The following is a 20,263-nucleotide window of genomic DNA, read 5'->3' on the forward strand; positions in this document are numbered from 1 at the left end:
TATCCATAGTTTATGCCATTCAAATGTGTAAGGCCACAAGAAAAGATGTTCATATTCCCTTCACCATGGAAACACAAGTACAATGAAGAAATCAAAATGTTGATTGTTGTGCGATAGAGGAAAAAAATGGGACACAAGGGCTGTGAAATGAATGGTTAAAAATTCATTTAAAAAGGAAAAAAAACCAGAACTTTTTTAAAGACTGAAGAACTCAGCCTGTAAGATGCATCCTGCAATTGCAATGGGAGGAAGGCAGCAAAAGACACATTTCTTGGGAAGGGCACTGCTAAAACCCTAAGACCACACTCAGAAAGTTCAACATGCAACAGCAAGTCTAGGGTGAAGGTTGTAAGGTAGTATGGCAAGAAGATGAGGAAAAATAAAAACCAAGCTATGTAAAATGTTGGGCCAGTAAGTATTACATGAAAAAAAAATCATTCACAAATCTGAACTGATTTTAATATCGTTCACTTCTCTTGTGACAGTGGAAGGACAGCAGTGTGAGGTTGTTGCTGGCCATTTTTCAATTTAGCAATGCTTTCTGTTGCTAAGACACAGATGTGATTTTTCTGATTGCCTGAACATGACTACCAGTGAGTTTTCTATTAGAAATAAATGTATAAAGTGACTATTTCACTGTGGACACAGAAATCAATGTCAAAATATGAGGAACTACATACAGAGCAGGACAGCTATAAATTCAGAACCTGTTGGATATTTTTTCTTCTCTCCCTGGAGTAAATAAGGAATAAGATGGAGTGAGTAAGGGCTGAGGTTTCTTTCGCTCTCAGCAGCTTCTGGGAGGACTTCCCAAAGTCATGGGATGTGGCAGCCTGTCACTGAGGCATAACATGGGTTAGGTAAGTACATTTAGCTTCACCTCTCTTTTTCTTCTGAGAAAAAGCACCTTTCATTTTTTCTTCCCTCAAAGCAACCACAGCAGTTAGCCAATATTGGGTACCTTGAGGGTTGCTTCTATTGGGAAAAGAAGCCAGTGCAGGAGCTGGGTGCTTTGTGCAAGGCTTATTATTGAAAAAGGATGTCAGGAGCCCTATTTCCCTGAACTCAGCATGGACGGACAATAGGACGCAGTTTCTATTTCAAGACTCTTTTTAGCCAACACAATCCATAACAGAACTTCTTTTTTCCCCTGGTCTCTCTCTCTCTCCACAGCTTTATCTGAACAGCAGATGACAAGTAATTTTCTGGTATGTCCTCATTTTCCATCTCTCTGTATTTCCTTTCCTGCAGACAGGGCATGCACACTCAGCTGGTATTAATTCAGTCCCTACATCTTTTTGTTCTCTGTGTTCCCATTCAGGCTACCACTTAGATGGGTTTCTCCCAGGAGGAACAAAGAGGCAACTAATTTGTCCACTGTTTCACTGATTCAAAGGTATTAATGCTCACCAGATTCAGAGCAGAGATGTGTCTGCATATGGATCAAAGACAAGATTTGCTGAGGGCCATTCACTCAAGACAGCAGCACCTCAGCTGCTGCTCCCTCAGCCTCCCTCTCCACACTTGACTTGCTGGCACGTGCACTGACAAACCACTGAGGACAAGTTTCTCTGCTAAAACAGATCAGCTGCAAGCCAAAAACTTCATTTGCATGAAAGCCATGCCATACCAGTTTATGTCTAATTGAGATGTAACTGTCTAAGGCTGCAAAGTCAAAAAAGGGAAATAGTATCCCTAAGAACGAAAGGGTAACTGTCATTTATACCAAAAAGATGATTTTATTTCATTGTCACATTGCTTGTTCTTTTTGTGGCATGGTCTATACTCGATTTCAATCTAAACTACATCCTGGCTCACTGTGCTGGAATGCTGTGCATAATGGACAGGTGGGCAGTGAGTAAACCCTTGACAACTCATATGATGTGAGACACAGAACACAAGAAAGCAAATGCAAAAGCTTTAGTTCAGTTCCTCTCTGAGTAGAAATTACTGCTTGTTTATTACTTGTTTTCCAGGTTTTTTTGCAAGCAGGTTGTTTCCTGTCAAGCTGAGCCGCTGTATTTCGAAGAGCCCCGTGATAGAAGAGCATATAAAACTCAACTGTCCAAATGCAATCTTTTAAAAACCAGGTCAGGTAAATCCTGCCTATGAAGAGGGTCAAACAGTAGAAAGAAGAGAGAACAGAAAGGGGGGGAAAAAAATGGGTGGCTTTCTTTCCTGCTCTCATTTAGCCTGAATAAGAAATTAAGGAGGGGAAAAGGGAAGGAAGAGGAAAGACAGAACTAGAACAAAACTATTTCAGGATCTTTTATGGATGACAATCTTTATTATTTACATATGAAACCAAACTGGACAAAGCACTAAAAATACACCATATCTCATTGGGAACAATCCTATAGCAGCAGGGAAATACAGCAGTTGACATAAATGGCCTTTTTCTATCATTAGCCTCTGTGATTCCATACCCATTTCATTCACAGCGTGTATCCTTCTTACAAGTCTCTCTGTAATAATAGTTCCAGAAATACAATCCACCCAGCCCTCATTCTCTGCACTACTGAGGAACTGGTGCTTTTTAGTGCTTGTCATATTGCTATGGACATTGATGGCAGACATCCTGATGCTCCTCTCTATTCCATTAGTTTTATACCATTATAATTCATGCAGGGAAAAATGTACAAGCAGGATGTCTCACACAGGTTTTGGGGTGATTTCTGCAGAATGAGCAGAGATGTAGCCTGCTGAAAAAGTCCTGGAGAAAATGAGCATTGTTATCTCTCATTGATGTACATAGAAATTACTTATCAGCCAATAAACAATTGCCTTGACTTTTTACACTTTCTCCCAGTTCTCCAGGTCTAGAATTACCTGCCTTGATTACACTAAAGGTGTCTTGTCAGCCTTGCAGCAGAAGCTATTTTTACAGGGCAAATTCCCCTGACCTGATAATAACAGGGGATTTGTCATTACCAAAAATTTTAGGCATATGAAGAATTCCTGTTAACAGCAGAATAAAAGTATGAGGCATATGAGGGGTTTCAATTAACGTCAGAATAGCCCTTAAAGCACTCTCTGGGAAGGTAAAAGGCCACATAGGGCACCCACTGTAGGTTTTGAACCCTACTCAGCACTCAAATGTCATATTTTGTCTTTTCCTTTTAAGATCACCACTTAGCAGGAGACTCCAGCTTGTTTAAGTATGTGGATACTCTGAAGCCAAAGTAGTCAGGAACTTTGTTCCATCAGTGTCTTTGTTTCAGGCTTTTGCCCCAGAGGTTATCTGGGGATCACCTTTGATGTCACATTCTGGTTTCTCTGTGTTGTCACAGAACCAACCTGGCATGGTATGCAGGTCTACGCCAGGCAGATACTGTGGAGGTTGATATTCTTCTCCAAAAATTCAGCTTCTCATTGCAGGCTTGTGGATTTGCTGTGGGACAGGGCGGACCTTTGGGCCTGGGTGGCCCAGATTTCTTGTATGAGGTGCTCTTGCAGCAGGTTGTGAAGTCCAAAGGTCAATGCAAATCTGGTTGATGGCCTTAGAAAATTTCTAACTTCAGGGGGAGAGGGAGAGGGAGAGGGAGAGGGAGAGGGAGAGGGAGAGGGAGAGGAATGTTCTATGTGCAGATTACTCAAGAACTGAATCAGCCCTTTCCCTCAAGTGGAGAAAGGTAACTTCTCTGCCAGAGATAGAGTAGGCTGCCCTTAACACATTGATCACAAAGTGACACTGGGAGTTTCTAACCCAGTTGCATCACTTTGACAAGAGAATGAGGAGCACTCCTCATGAAACCACAGGCTTCCCACTCAGGCTGTCTCGCCTGCAATGTTTAATATTCCACTCCACTGACGATCATTGCAGCGCTACGTGCAAGGACAGGAGGATCAAATGCCTGACACTTCCTCCACTTGAATTTTGGATTCCAGGCACCAGTCATGCCCTGGGCCCACAGCAGGAGCGGCAGCCAAGGCAGCTTGTGCAAAAGGCCTGAAATGCCATGTTTTACAAGATGAAATATGAAGTGATAACTTCAGGAGGTTTGTTCATGCTTTGGATTGGTGACTGAGGGAGGAAGCAAGTGCATGGTTTCAGAATGAGTGAATTATTTAAGCCAGCAGTCCAGAAATGCAAAGGAGGGATGTCAGGTCTCTGGAAGATGCTATACTGGACTGTATTCCCTTGTCATCAGCAATACCAGCGTGGGTGTTCTGAATGCCACCAAACCCTGGGTTTTGACATGAAATTGTGCATCACTAGAAAAAAACATCTGTTCAAATTTTCTTCACCAACACTTCTGTAATTTAGCAACTTGCCAGTTGCATAATAAAATCAAACTGGGCATGTTGCCTTATGCTTGGCACTTTGGTTTATTTACATTTTGCAAAGGTGCCCAAAGATCATTGGGCAATGACTGATGAGAAATTCACACTATTACTGCAGGTTCTTGGATTATTAGTCATTCTTGGACAACTGAGATAATGTCACACAAAAGCTGAGAGAGCCAGAGGGCTTTTTTAAACCCTCTTTTCTAAGCTAATGAGGTTTGTCTGGTTCTAGTGTACATGTATTTTTATTACGTGTAACTGAGACCTGGCAATGCTTTTTGAACCTGTTCACCTATTTAAAAGAAAAAAAAATCTAACAGGAAGAGGGGAAAAGTTGTCAAGGATACAAATTTCAGCCAAATTCACTTAAACAGAGAGAAAAAAAGCTAATTAAAATCTACATGGGAGAAAGGAAAGATCAAGAAGGAGAAAAAGAATAAGAGAGACTATAAATGGAGAGATTATACATGACTATCTGTAAGGGAAAACTTCAGTTGCAGTTCATATCTTAGCAAAACTGAAGTTGATCAAACTCAAACAAAACCCACGGTAACCAGACTTTTTTTATTCCAATGCTTGGGGAGATACTTGGAGTTTTGGTTTCTTTATGCAATTACATTTTCCTGCATAAAATTCTTTATACATATTACTCAGCTACATATAAAGGGGTTTTTTAACAATGAGGGGAGGCTGGAATATTTAATGGACAAATTTAGAAGGGAGGGAGGCATTCCACTGTACCAATTGGACTTCAGCATCTCCCTTTCCTTGGCATCTAGAAAAAACTCCATTAGAAAAGCAAGAAAGCATGACAAAGTAAACCACAATTTTTTCCCTACTGAGAGCTTCAGGCATACAAATGAGTTCTTGCCAGATAGCAAGTGAGATTGTATCATTTCCAAACAACTGACTCAAAGAAAAAAAAAATAAAATGCAGGCACCTTGAGAATTCTCTCAGACTCAAAACTGCAGAGATCGTTTTGCAGAATTAAGCTTTGCTCTTGGATTACAAATGTTTGTGCCAAATTTCTGTTTCCGATGCTTTTGCCTGTGTGTGAGTGAGTGTGAAATTATTAATCCTTGAAAGCAGAGATTCATAATAACGGAGTTATTGACATTTTCTTGGCTCTAGCATTGCAGATGTGATGCTAAAGACAAGAAACATTCCCACTGTTTGATGAGGAGTGTACCCAGGAAGCACCAGCAGTAATCCTTCTCCAGGCAGAAGATGTTTTCTGTCATCTGGTTCTTGACAACTATAAATAAAGGGCTCAATCTGATTTTTATACACTATTTCTACACTGTAAGAGACAGAATGATATATCCCACAGTTTGCAATGGAAGCCGTATCCCAAGTGATGAGATTATAAACAAAGTATGTATGCACCACATTTGTATTTTTAGCAGTGTTGTGAAGCAGAGGCTCACAACTGCACTTGTGGGCCTTGGTTTTAATGCAGAAACACCATTTCTGGTGCTGTAGCTGAAGTGTTTCAGAGACAAATGTTGGTACACAGGCAGAGGATGAAATCAGTATTTGCTTGTCTGCATAAAAGAACTGCTACTAAAAGCTACCAAAGTGAAATTCTACCGCTATTTTCTTTTCTCAACTATGTAAAACTAATTTATTTGAAAGCAGAAATACAGAAAATACAGCATGGTGCCCAGACCCAGGCCTGGAAGATCTCAAAATGAAGCACCAGCCCTCCCTAGAGAGCAGGGGATTTAAAGAACTCTGGCAGAACACAATCCTCCCCCTGGAGCTCACAGCTGAGCTCTTCTCTTGTTCCTCTGCAACAAGGTGGGAGCCCACCAGGAAAGGTTCAGAAGAGCTAACCAGTGAAACCTTCATTGTTAGAGGAAACAAAAACCTTGCAATTGTCTTTATTTTGCAACTCAGTGTGATTCAGTGGGCCCTGAGCTTGCACTGGTGCAAATCAAACAGCTTTAACAGCTTAGCCCCACCTGGGCAAGCCCCAAACTCAAACTATTAGATTTTCACCAGCAAAAATGCAGCTGTGCTGCTTCCCAGACAGACAGCAGGACTGCCAGCACCTCCACAGTGAGCTCCAAGCATTGGGTATCCTTCCCTTCCTGTTTGGCCATTTCATTATCATTTAAAGGGCCAATAATAAACATAAGCCACACAAAACACAGAACTGCTGGGCAAAAAGGTGAAGGAGGTACCAATTCAACACTCTGCATTTAAACATTTAATTTCATTTTCTTGTGATTAAAACTCTCTTTATATTCTGTTTCCTGAATCAGCATGGGCTCCCTTGTTACCATGCCCAAGTTCCCAGGAAAATGCATTCCTCTTCCTTCCTTGCCTCTTCCTGCAGGATTCTGGCCCTTCAACCACATGGAATCTGTCACCTGCCCAGTTGCAGACAAAAAATAAAAAATAAAAAGCTGAGGAAGCTCTAATTGCCAGTGTTGCTCACATCATCAAATCTGTAATGAGAATAAAGTTTCACAAGTACCTGGCAGCACTGGGGGGTTGTGCACATCTCTGGGAAGGAGATCTCACCCTCTGCCCATTCTCTCCTGACAATCTGCCCTGCAGATCAGCCACAGGAGCACAGCCCTTCCCTGCATGGCAGCGGTGTCACTTTGCAAGCAAATGACCATGGGAAGTTCTCAGGCTATCTAATGACTGTACCAGCATGGATGTGTCACTGCTGATCCCACAAGGCACCACAGAGCCTTGCACGGAGCCATGTGAGAGTGAGTGAGAAATCAGCTGAATCTAATCAGAAGGAATGGCATAATTAACACGAATTCTGTGAGGAGCTGTTTGTTAAGTGATATGCAGCTCTCTGTTTAGTGGCTCATTATTCAAGCAAGCCCTGGTAAAGCTTCGCTGTCTCCACGGAGTACAATGTAAATAGAAAAAAAACAGCTTCATTTTCCTCATCCTGTCACTGTAGACCATAATTTAAGCTGATCATAATTTTCCATTTTTCACAGAATTTTTCCACAGTGTGGACAGGGGCATCTAAAGTGTTATTAAAACCTGTTAGGGAGGCAAGCTGGCCATGGCTGCTCGGAGAGGGCAGCCCCACTGCTTTCTGGCTTCTCCTGAGTCTGCTCAAAGTGTGAGGAAACAAGGATATAAACACAGATTTCTGGTGAGACAAGTAAAGTATCAGTGAGGCAAGTTCTGCAAAGCATTTCAAGACCACATGGTGAGGTTTTCTTGGAAAGCAGCTTTCTCTTTGGGAGATAACCAGATATTGTTAGGAGATGTGGAATCTCACCTGCTCCACAGCACTGTATTGTATGCAAAGAGAAATTTCAGTCAGCAGAAGGCAGGGGGGAACAAGAGGCATCAAAGTGGCTGCTGCTGAAGGAGTAGCTCCAACATGACATGACATATTGCCACTGCCTCAAGCCAACCAGCATTGCTTCTGCCCCACTGTCCACCTCAGAGCCCAGTAAAAGCTCTTCATCTCCCTACTGCCAAGGACTTGTGTGCTAATGGACTGCTGACAGATGGGTGAGAACATTTGTCTTATTTTTTTTCTCCTTTTTCTTAATTTCTAAAATAAACCCAGTCCCTTGGGAAAAAAAAAATAAAACAACAAATGCCAGCCATTACTCTGCAGTCTTAATGAAACATGGGCACCCTCTGTTGATTTATTTAACTTTTTTTAAAAAAAATAAATCAAAACCCTACCATGTCCTAGGGCATTATACTTTATTCCATTTTGTGCAAGAAATGCACTCGTGTGACAGTTGTTGACACAAGTTGTGGTTCACAGCTGCTGATGACCAACAGCAAATAGGAGACCACCACCAAGGCAGGGCCAGGACATCTGAGCAGTGTGCCACAGGTTTCAGCATAAAATCAAGGCAGGAAATCAAGGCCAACACGTGACCAAAAACATCATTTAGCTGGAGAGCAGTGCAATGAATGCTCTCCCATCTTTATTTCACCCTTTTTTAGTGGCCACAGTTGCAACATCTCTTCCCAGGATTTCCACAAGCCTGCCAGAGATGTCCTGAGCAGAAATGCATGTGTCCATGCAGGATACTGCATGTTCATGGGCCTTTATCCATCTTCAGTGCCTTGGACTCACCATGCTCGGGCAGAACATCTGCCTAGGATTCAGATTTACCAGCTGTGCCTTCTTTCTCTGCCCAGAAACTCTGTCCAGACAAAATCTGAAAAATACATGCCCATTTGGCCTGAATTTCTCAATGTTCAGCAGTCCAGAAGGAGTGGTATTTCCAGTCAGAAAATGAGACAAGATCAAGAAAACCCAGACACATGGCAGTTGTATCTCCTACGACAGATGGACTGGATGCATCCTCCCTTGGACAACACTTTCATCCTTACACCTCCATTTCCATAACTTCTATTACTAACTGGACCCCATTGCATCAATTCACCTTTGTTTCTGCAAATCCCAGCTCAGCCTTGCTCCTGAGCTCCTGTTAGTGAACCCCGACTGGCAGCTGAGGAAATAAGAGTATGTTTTTAACTGTGGGGGTTTGGAGAACCAAAAGTAACCCAAAACCCCAGACAGTCCCTAGAATGGAAATGTGAGGAGGTTGGTCATACATGGAAGGGGTATCAGTGGAAAGAAAAATAGAGACCAACCTTAAATCCATTGCTTCAGAAATGAAGGAGCAGGAAGTGTAGAATGAGAAGCAAACCACCCCACAATTGAGAGATGTGATTTCCAAATAAGCTGCAGCTTGGCCAAGCTATCCCAAGAGCAGCAGGTATGTTTGTGGTAGAAAAGATGTTTCTTGGGATCATGAAGCTGTGCCTTAACTTGAGCACAAAGGCAGCCACACCCATAAGGTAAGAAAACCCCCTCCTAAAATAATAGCTCAAAACAAAAATAGAACAGCTGAATGGAATTTCCCCCCCAGTTTTCTTCTTTCTTTTTCTCTCATTAGACACATTAGATCTGCTGAAGGGATTTTTTTTTTCCCATTCATGTTTCATGAATGCAAAAACATGTGCAAATTAAGGATATAATTGACAGACAAATGGCAGCTGCCAAAACCAGGAGGGAAAAGTTTCTAAAAGCTAATGGTTTCACAGATCCTTACTGCTGCATTTTGGTGTTGTGCTTGTTGTTGTCTGGTACGTAGTAGTTCTCATAAGATGTTTTTTTATGATTTGAAATACTCTGTACATTATTTATGTCAGAATCAATAGAACAGTTTATATAAAAAAGATGCATTGCAACAGTCAATTCAAAGAGAGAAATTTGTATGCAAGTGGAACTGATCAATCCAATAAAAATGATTGCCAAGTCTCCTGAGACTTATAGAAATACTTTCAATAAACTCATTTTTAATAAAAAATACAATGAAATATATCACAGCAGAGAATTCAAATGGAAAGCAAACCTTTCTAAACAACTGAGGAAAAGAGTTTACACTTTGATTACAGTCTGTTTTCATTTAATTATTGATGCAATATGGGTATTTTAGTATGGAATATTATTTGTTTTTAAATTCTGGATTGTTCACTCAGGTCCCATTTGTCCATACAGTTATTTCAGTGGAAGTGCCTAACTCCAGGATAACTCCTCTTCACAGACTTAAGGAAATAAGATACATCTTTAAGCTTATATGGTGGAATCTCCACAATAAGATAAAGAAATATCTGCTCAGAGAAGGTGCTCAGAGTCTGACTCAGGCCATGCTCAGCCTAACTCAGCTATGACTGTAAGAAATTTTATTTCTTATGCATCAGAAACGTTCTGAAATTCCAGTGTAAGAAGGTGAGACTTTTGCTAAGAAAGCACCCAGATTTTCCTGGGGAAGATATAATATTTTCTGGGAAAGTTTGTGCTGTTAAGAGTCTCTTTCACTGGAAAGCAAAGCGCAGCTCTTTGGCATTCAGCTGAGTCAGCGTTCATAGCGAAGAAACAGCTTCCAAGGCAGGAAGGAGAGGATGATTCTTCAGATTTGGGTAATATAAGTCTTCCTTTCTTCTGACTGTGGCAGGCACAATTCCGTAACAGGACTCTCCCATCCAAGTTTCTTAAATCATGGCTGGCTTCATTCCAGCCTCAGAGGTTGGGGCTGTGACCTGGCTGGGTGAGTGGTGGCACAGGCAGAGTGACCCCAGGCAGTGACACTGCTGCTTTCTGTGCTGCCTCCAGGGCATCAGGAGCTGCTCTCACACCACCTCTGGCTGCATGGGGACCTCTTGCCAAAGGGCTTTTACGGCACAAGATGAAATAGTCACTTCTTTGCTGTTATTCCTTTACGCTGCAGATAGATTCAAACGGGCATCTGCGGGTTTGCCAGACAGAAGGAAACCTAATTTGTTAATAAACTTTATTTGTAAGTTCTACACTCAGATTTCTCAGATATAGACACTGGGTTTTTGTAGGTCTTTTCCTGGACATGGGATGTCTTGAGGGACTCAGTGTCTTTGGGATTCCTATTTGAAATTACAATTTCAGTGAATGTGATGCCTAAAGATTTTTGCCATTTATAAAAGATTTTAGCTATTTATACATTTTTAATGTATTTGTAGCTCTGTAGACTGTTAATACATGTTATATTGCTCTTGGTATTTTTCCTACCCTTTCTCTTAGATTATAGAATAATAAGCTAACCTTCTAACATATTTCTGAAATACTATTCAGTCTTATTTTCAAAAAAAGAACCTCCAAAAGGACATTTTGTTTTCCCACCAGAATCTGAGAGAACACAACAAGGAATGGGGCAAAGAAGCCCCTGGACCAACTCCAGTAGGGCAGAACCTGGGGGAAAATTACCTAACCAACTGCTCTTCTAATTGAACAATATTTCTTAGATATGCTCATTCCTTAAACTTATAAAAAATTATAGAAATGTGATGCCAGGTGTGCCCATGGGGCCACCTGGAAGCTTCTAATAAAGACCTGCTTTTTACTTTACAATTTTAACACTCTTGCAAGACTTTAGGTTTGATCTTTTGATTTGTTTTTTCTATTTTAGATGATAAATGAACTCACCTTTTGCTGTCTTGCCTTAATTCTATGAAGATCTTTATGAACCCAGACACGACATCCTCCTGTTCCTTCACCAGAAATGTGCTCAGCCAAACTCTGCTGCTGGTGAGAAAGGCAGAGCAGTCAGGTTACAGAGCTGACTGTTCTGGAAGCCACTTCTCCCATCTACTGTGCTTTCCTCAGGCCCTGGGGAACCATGACTATTTGCAATAATTACACTATGTGCAATAATTGCATCAGCAGGAATAAAATCATAGAGCCCAGGCCTTCCCACCACAGTCACAAGCTCAGATGATGGAGACAAACAAGAAGTGTCATCACCAGTCACCACCAGGCAGACTTAGGCTTGCATAGTTGTGGGGTACATGAAATGAATGACCTTTGGCGTGATGCACACTTAGTCATTAATATAAAAAAAACCCCAGACATTCAGCCTACTGCTTCTCCTACACTACCAGAGTGTTTTCATATTCCAGAAAATAAGTATTCCTGTGAAGTCACCCAGTCATCCTCCCAGGCTGCTCTCTTCCTAGACTATATTTCTTTCAACTTGGGACCAAAACCCTGGGTAGCAGCATGAAAAAAAGCAACCATTAGAGACACATTTGATGAACCTCTAGCATTTGGACTCAGGTACAACAGTAGTCATCTCTGACGTCAAGGTTTCCAGGGACATATGGCAGCAAAATATAGGTCTGTGAAGCAGAAATAAATGGATGTCTGAAATGAGTAACCAAGCTCACAGTGAGAAATAGGTGAGGCAGTTTGGAGGATGAGATCAACCAGTTATCTTTTGACATTGCAGTATCATTTTTGTCAGCTAATTCTTTGTCAAGGAGAGCCAGGACAAATTCAAAAGCCTGATAGTGAACATCACCAAAAAGGAATATGTCTTTACCAATAGTATTTATTTCCTCCTCTGATGCTTAGTGATGTGCTCCACCAGATTCAAGTCCACTGAGGGTTCAAGAAGGCTGAATCAGATGTCAGCTTCACAAAACCAGTCTGGAGAAACACCCTCTGATTTTATCTTCTGGAAGACAGAATTGCTATCACCCTCAAACTTACACTCATATGTGCAGCAACTTTTCCTTATTTTCTTACTATGAACATCCTCAAATTCCCAGATTTGTCCTGATAATTAAAATTAGTCACACATCTTCCCATGGAATTTGTCCATCAGAAAGCTGTGCCTTTAAAAACCTCAAATCCCTATTTTGTAGCATGTTAAAACAGGATAAGGGCCTTCAAGTTTCATTCCAAAAAGGTTAATTTCTTCATTTTGACCTGCAGGTATATTGCAGATTACTATTCTCATGCTAACAATAAATTTAAAGATCAAAACAAAATGCTGCAACTTTATTGATACTGATAGCTGGTATTTCTGACATAACCTAAAAAGGTATTGTGCCAATGATTTAAAATTTTGAAGTTTTACAGTGCTTTGGAACAAGAAGAATCCCTGGCACAGTACCACACTGTTCCCTCAGGCAATCATGCACATTAACCACAAATTCAGATAAAAAAAATTCTCAAGAGCAAACTCTTTATGTTTTCCTGACCACAGAACACATGGAAGTAAAACATTGTACATTAGACCTCTTATTAAACAGTCCATAATTATTGAAAATACTGAAATAGGAATCTCAGACCCAAAATCCTGGATTTTGGGGAACTGCAGATGGAGAGCTGGGACTCAGCAGCTACTTTATGTTGCACAGACAGCGCTGACATTATGATGCAGTCATTTGATGTGACAGGGATCATATGCATTCCCAAAAGCAGCTCCTTGGGCTTACAGTTCTTGAGCAGTCATAAAAATAAGATGTCTCTTGAGACATTTCAAAGATAAGGCTGGAGAGAGAAGGGCCATGTGGTTTACAACACTCTGGGATAAATCCCATGACGCACCAAGGCCGTTTGCAAAGTCTCCAGTTCTTTTCATGACAGCGGACAGAAGTTCTGTACTGGGAGAGCAAAATAGGAAGGAAGTATTTGGAGTGCTGCCACTTTTCCAGAAAAATTATGACTTCATGAAAATGCGCTCTCAAGAGCATCTTTGTCATAAAATTTGATTTTGGTGCTGGGTTTTATAACACACAGCCCCAGCACCTCCATCCCCACCCCATCCCTTTATCCCCAGGGGGATGTCTTCCAGGGAGGCGGCCCTGTGACATCCTCTCCCTTTCTGAAGGATCAGAGACACTTTATTGAAGATTTCCACAGCTTTGTCAGTTTGTGCCTTTAGGGCATCTGGTGTTTAGTCACACAATCATACGAAGGAGGCCTATTAGGCTTCATCTCTGCCAAGTTTGCCTCAATTAGTAAAGATGCTCCTGGGTTTTAACATCTGTGCAAAGCATGTCCTGGTACGGTGTTTTCTGTCCTTCTTCCTTCCCTTTCCCATCTCCTCCTACTCCTCCTCCTCCTCCTCCTCCTCCCCAACCCTCAGCAGGTGTCAGGAAGAGCTGGCAGTGCCCTGTGAGAGCCGGGTCCCTGTGGTGGCCCTGCCATCTGGGTGCCCCTGGCATCGCCCTCCTGCAGGAGCAGGGTGTGGCAGGCAGGGCTGGAGCTTTTGATCTGAGATCAGAGGTGGGGAAGGAGGCTTCACTTCAAACCCCTTGCCAGCTGGTGTGGTTAATCTCTTCCTGTGCCCACAGCAATAAAAATCAGCATTTACATAAGACCTGGGGTCACCTGGGAAGCATTCTGCTGTCAGTGAAGGATTATGTCCCAGGTGTCCCAGTCCCTGGAAGGGGAACTTCTGACTGCCAGGCACAAGGAAAAAGCCTCCTGTCTTTTTTGGAATGACAGCTCACCCCACAGTGAGGTATTTGGGTGGGTTTGTATTTAGGAGAGCACAGGGGTGGGGGTCAGCATCCGCCTGCCTGAGTCCTCACCACAAGTAAAGATTGGCCACACAGGACTAAAAACTTGTTTAAAGTGATCCCAAAGCAAATTTTTATGCATAAAAAAGAAAAAGCCTAGAGTATTATTTCTTTTGCTTGGAAAAAAAAAAGAAATCTAAATATTGAGTCCTGGCTTTCTTATTTGTGCTGTTGGGTTCCTTGGAGGGCTGGCAAACATGGGGAGCTGCAGCATCAAGCAGCAATGGGAATATATTCCATGTAAAATGCTGCTTATGTTAACATCTCTTCAGCACAAATGCCTGCAAGAACACTCAGGGGACAATTCTCTTTGTGGAAATTTCAATATCGCTGCCTCTTTCTCTGCAGGCAAGAAAGGATTCCTTTCCAAAACAGGAAGGGAAAGTGTGTGACATTCTGGATACTTCCAAAAGAGAAAAATAAACAGATAGCATTTCAAATGAAGTATTTTAAATATTTACATTGTTTGGAATGTGGTATGTATGATAAATTAGTAAATGAATAGAGAATTATCCATCTATACAGAGAACTCTGTTTGTATGTTAAATATAGATGTATCTATATAGGCAGAGTGAAATACAGATATAGAAAGAAATGTATTCCACAAGTGATGGGGGGCAGCAGGACACATCATTGGACACTGGGCTAGAAATCACAAAACCTGGGATTAAAACCTGGCTCTACCACCAAGGTTTGGTGTCATCTTGAGGAAAAATCTTCATTTCTCTATGTCAGCCTTTCTTCTCTTTTCATCTGCTTAAACTGCAACTCTAAGGACTTCCAATTACCTTGTGTTGGTACTGAGGATCTCTGGGTGCTGCTACCATCACCCTCAGTGGTTCAATCCAGTTCTCTTTCTGAGGACTGTCTGTAAATCTGGGAATGCAAACCAGAGAAGTATATCCCCTGTAGATTTAGCAGTTTCCAGATTGCAAGTCTAACAGCTTCAGTTCCCTCCAGTTTACAGAAGACTCTGCTCTGAAATGTCAGGTTTCAGACACATTTAAGAAAAAAGCTTCCTCCTAGGTAAGATTTAGAAACGAGCATCAAGAGCTTGTGCCTTTATGGATTGCAGTCATCCCTTCCCTGTACCTGCAATTTGGGGAGTAAAACTTTTTAAACAAGAGCAAAATGAAGAGGTTCCCATGACAAAATAGAACTGCAAGTATGAGTGGTGTTTACAGCAGAGAAATACACAGTCCTGGCCAGCAGGATGGTTTAATTGAGGCTGGTCCAAATAATGTAAGTTTTCATCATAATAGAAGTAATTTTTCTTGTACTTCTTGGGTAAATGATTCAGTACGATTCAACACCAACTAACAGCTAGTTAGTACACTTATTTATATGTATACTTCTTACAGAGAAAGGGGGTAGGACAGTAACTGAAGCAAGCTTTTGTTAAGGGAGTAGCAGGAACCTGCCAGGATTCCCCACCTCCCTCTTGCTCTGGGCTGGCAGATCAGCTCCAGCCAAGGTTTTTTTTGGGGGAAAGTGATAATATCCACCAGCCTTGAACAGGTGTGAATGGAGACAGTGCTCTTCCAGTTGTTCCACAGCCATCTCCAGAAGACTAAACATCACAAAAGCAGGCCTCCACCAACTGGGCACACCTGGTAGCTAAGCAGGAGCATGGAAGCAGAATGGGAAGAAGAGACTGGTATGCATATATGAAAATTTAATCCCGAGTAATGATCTGCACATCAAAAGAATTTGCAAGCATGCCTTATAGGTGGGGATATAGCAGATGGCAGGGGATTTTTTATGAGTTCTTTCTGAGTATAAGGAAACCAGAGAATGGAGCATTTATGCAACTGCATGTTGCTTGGCTGTTTTTCTGTTTCTTGAAGGCTTAGATATTTGAATTCTAGTGATCTGGCTATGGATTTTGCATTATATCTGCTTTATAAATTGCCTCAGGTATTTAAATTTTATGCCATCAAAGACACTGAAAGTGGAGTGAAATGTGTTTGCTTGTGTGGGTACATGTGTTTTTGATAGGAAAATCAAATGTTTATTATGATTCAGCCATAATGCTTGTTAGAGCACCCTGGAGTACAAAAAAGGACTGTCTCCAGGTCTGCAGTTTGGAACTAACAACAGACAATTCATTCTGTGTATTGATCGCGCCTCTGAAAATTTTCCATGAGGAATACCTCTTCTGCACAAAACAAAGGGAAAAAAACTGCCAACCTAACAATATGTAACATCAAATTTCTGATATCACATCCCTGCGTGACGAGCACAGATCAGTTTTTCCAAGATGCATGCAGGGAGGGAAATCATTGTTTCTACTGGACGACTGTGCTCTGTTCAAAATGTGATTCGCACTCACTTTTTGGTTTGATTGAAATGCTTTCATTTCTCCTGGAATATCTCCCAGAGGATTTTTGCTAGGAGTAACTCTGGTATTGCTAAATGACAAAAGGAGAAAAGGAGAGAGAAAATGTCCATATCTATGCATACATAAGTTTTGACATAGCTAAAATCAATGCCTTAATGTGATGGGGGGGATAGAGGTTAGGAAAATGTACTCCAAATGGAAGAATGCTTAATTTACTAATAAAATTGTATTTGTTCTTTAAGGCTATGTATGGTGCTTTCTAAAGAAGAGTGTACACACTTTCAGCTCACCTTACCTCATGGTAGCTCCTACTTTAAAGAATAAAAGACCTCACCCAGAACTCCATCCAATTCTCAGGACAATTCAGAATACACACTTCTAAGGTTAAGTACATTTTAAACACTGAAAGTTGTTCCCTCCTGTTTGCAGAGCTCCCTCATCCCCTCAGACCCTGCCTCCAAGGGCTGAGCAGCACTTGCAGCCTGCACTGCCCTGAGCTCATCCATCACCCTCAAGTTCTGTCCCTGAGCAGCTCCTGCACCTCTTGGTCAGGGGCTGCTGAGAGCAGCTGAGCAGACACCAGCCCTGGCCAGAATTAAATGGATTTAAACACCCAAGGAGGTGTTCACACTCCCATGGGAACCGAGGAGCACTGTGGCAGGGTGTGCTGCAGCAGGGCTGAGAGATCCAAAGCACCCTGGACACCTGAGCAGCTTCCCTTCCAGCTCAGGAGGGAGCCAAGCCCCAGGCCAGGGCTCCCCCTCCTTTGCCAAAGCCAGGGGGAACTTCTCAGCAGCTGAGGAAAGAAGGCAGGAGCCAAATACCAGCATGGGAGAGAGAGCAGGCCGGTGCTTTGGGAGGTGGTGACAAGCTTTGGCGAAGAATCCAAACTTTTTGCCAGAAGGAGAAACTCCCCCGTTCGCTGCAGGCGCTTCTTCCAGGCTCATTCCCTGGTTGCCTGCAGGCAAACACACACACACACACACACACACACACACACACACTCATCCTCTCCCCTCTGGAGCTCTGCTCAAAGGCAGCTGCGAGGGCGAGACCTCTGCTGTGGCTCTGAGCACACCAGCGCGTGGTGGCCGGTTCGTGGAGCACAGAAGGCTGGGCAGTAGGGGGTGGTCACTTGGCCACTAAAGCAAGATAAGACATTTCTACTGTCATCATCCAAATCAAATACTGAGCTGTGTTCATTCAGATGATCTCTCTGCTACTCCCTCCCTTGATTAGCCACATAGCAGAGCTTGAACTCAAAGAAAACACGACAGCATGAGAGAGAGAGGAAAAGTCGTCCTCTTGCTTTTAACCTGCCATCTCAATAACACTGGCTTCTCCAACAGCAGCAGTAGATGCTGATCCTCTGACCTGCTCTGAACTCCACAATTGTCTAAGTTCACTGTGATATGGGGCAGGGGGAAGCAGCTTCCACCATCCTCTGACAGGGAAGGCACTGGTCAGTGCCAGAACCAGCACGTCCGGACACATGGGTGATCTGACATTGTAAGAGTTAAGCAGCATGTGGAGAAAAGAACCTACTTTTGAAGAGTGGTGCATAAAATCTTCTACAAATTCCTTCCAGATTATTTTTTTCCTTACCTGTGATAATGTCTGTGACAAGCACATCTTGGTGGAAAGGCTCCACAAGACATGGTGAGCACATCTGTGATAAATGCTCTGCCTGAAGGGTAGAAGAGACCAATCTGCCATGAGAAAGGGCAAAAAAAAAAAATGTGAGAAGTGGTGAAATACCTGGGAATAATTCAGTTTGGGGGAAAAGGGCTGAGAGAGCAGGGGTAGTTCCCAATTTTTACATCTGAATGCAAAAGTTTGCAAGCAGTTTTTGATCTCTTGGGACCACCTCTTTTGTCAAGCTCACCATTTGAAAAACTGGTTTTGAGACAACTCTTTTAGCATTGGTCTCGACAAAGGGAGAAAAAAATTACAGAGATCATCTTTGCTCAGTGCCAATGCTGTTGTTTTCAGTATTTTCAGCTCTGTCCCTGAGTACCCACTGCAACTTTTCCACCAACCCTCTAACATTACCTCTTGGAAACCACTTCAATTCACTGCTCTCTGCCTGCACCCCACTCCCCATGCTCTGTGTTTGGATTGCAAGTTATACCAGATAGAAAGATGTTGAATGTACCTGTTTAGGAGCCTTATGTTCTAGGGAGATTCTAGAGACACAACACAGGACTAGTTTGGTTGATGTGGCTTGGTCTAATTCCTGTTCTCGGTGAACACAGTTAGAAACACTGCTATTTTAGGCCTAAAAAAGGGTGATTATTTACAAATCTGAGCTACTATTTTTCTGTCCAAGAAGGAGGATCCAGGGAACCCCAGTCATTTGGCCTTGGTAACATCATACACCATTTTCAGGTGTAAGGAGGACAAGAAATGGAGTGGTTTCACCGAGGGGAAGGCATGGCTGAATAAATTGTGTGATTAGATTATGGGCCTGGTAGGTGAGGAGAGAGCCATGAACATTGCCTAGAGTTCAGTAAGGCTTTTGACTTAACTCTCTCACATTAGATCCTTATTGTCAAGTTGATAAAGTGTGGACTGGATGAGCAGACAGTCTTGCTGAACAGTCTGGCATGAAGGATGGTGACCAGTGACATGAAGTGTAGGTGGAGCAGATTTACAGAGAAGGCCCAGAGGTCTCAATGAACACTGAGCTGAAGATAAGGCAGCAACATGCCCTTCAGCAAAGGCAGCTAAAGGTTTCCTGGGCTGGAAAAAGCACTGCCAGCAGGTAGAGGGAGGTGATCCACTCTCCTCAGAGCTGGGCATATTGGGGAGACTTCAACAAAAAGCCATGACAAGGATGTTTAAGGATCTGGAGCATTTCTTCTGTGGGGAAAGACTCAGAGAGATGGGACTGTTCAGCCTGGAGATAAGAAAGCTCAGAGGGGATCTCATCAATATCTATTAATACCCCAAGGGAGGGTGAAAAGAGGACAGGGCCAGGCTCTTCTCAGTGATGTCCAGTGACAGGACCAGAGGCAGTGGCACAAACTGAAACACAGGAGGTTCTTCTTCAGCACCAGGAAACACTTTTTCACTGTGGGGGTGACAGAGCACTGGCACACCTTGCCCAGGGATGTTGTGGAGTCTCCAAGCTTGGAAATATTTAAAAGTTGCCTGGACATGGTCCTGAACAGCTGGTTCTAAGTGATCCTGCTTGAGCAGAGGGGTTGGACCAATTGACCTCCATGTCCCCTCCAACCTCAACCATTCTGTAATTCTGTGGTTTGAGCTGGCGGCCAGGAGTTTCTCAAGAGGATTTCATAATTTCAAAGGTTTCAGTATTTGGTGTGTTCAGATATTGCATATCACCCACGTGGCTTCCAGCTGGAGGTGCTGATGTGGCACATCATTTGCAGAAGACTGTTCATCTGATAAAAAATTGTCACGTCATGGTTTGAGCTGCTCAGATCTCCCAGTCTGGGTTTGATATTATAGTAAAGCTGATCTATGGACTGGCTGATTTGAGTGAGACAGTTCTGCCTGGAGAGGTGGAACCAGAGGGGTTGTAAGACTCAGTTGTATTCAGCCATAATATCCTGTGAAGGATCCAGCTCTGACCAACAGATCTGCTCTTCTTGAATGTCAAAGTGCATCTCAGGCTTCTTGAGCTCAGTCTCTTCCTGACCCTGAAAGTGGCAGAATAAAAAATCATGTATCTTTCTAAATGTTACTAATTCACAACACCAGGAAAGATGTGCCTGGTATTGAAATGGGCATATCTGGCATTATCTGGCATT

Source organism: Parus major, chromosome 1 (genome assembly GCF_001522545.3).
Source record: "Parus major isolate Abel chromosome 1, Parus_major1.1, whole genome shotgun sequence".
NCBI lineage: Eukaryota > Metazoa > Chordata > Aves > Passeriformes > Paridae > Parus > Parus major.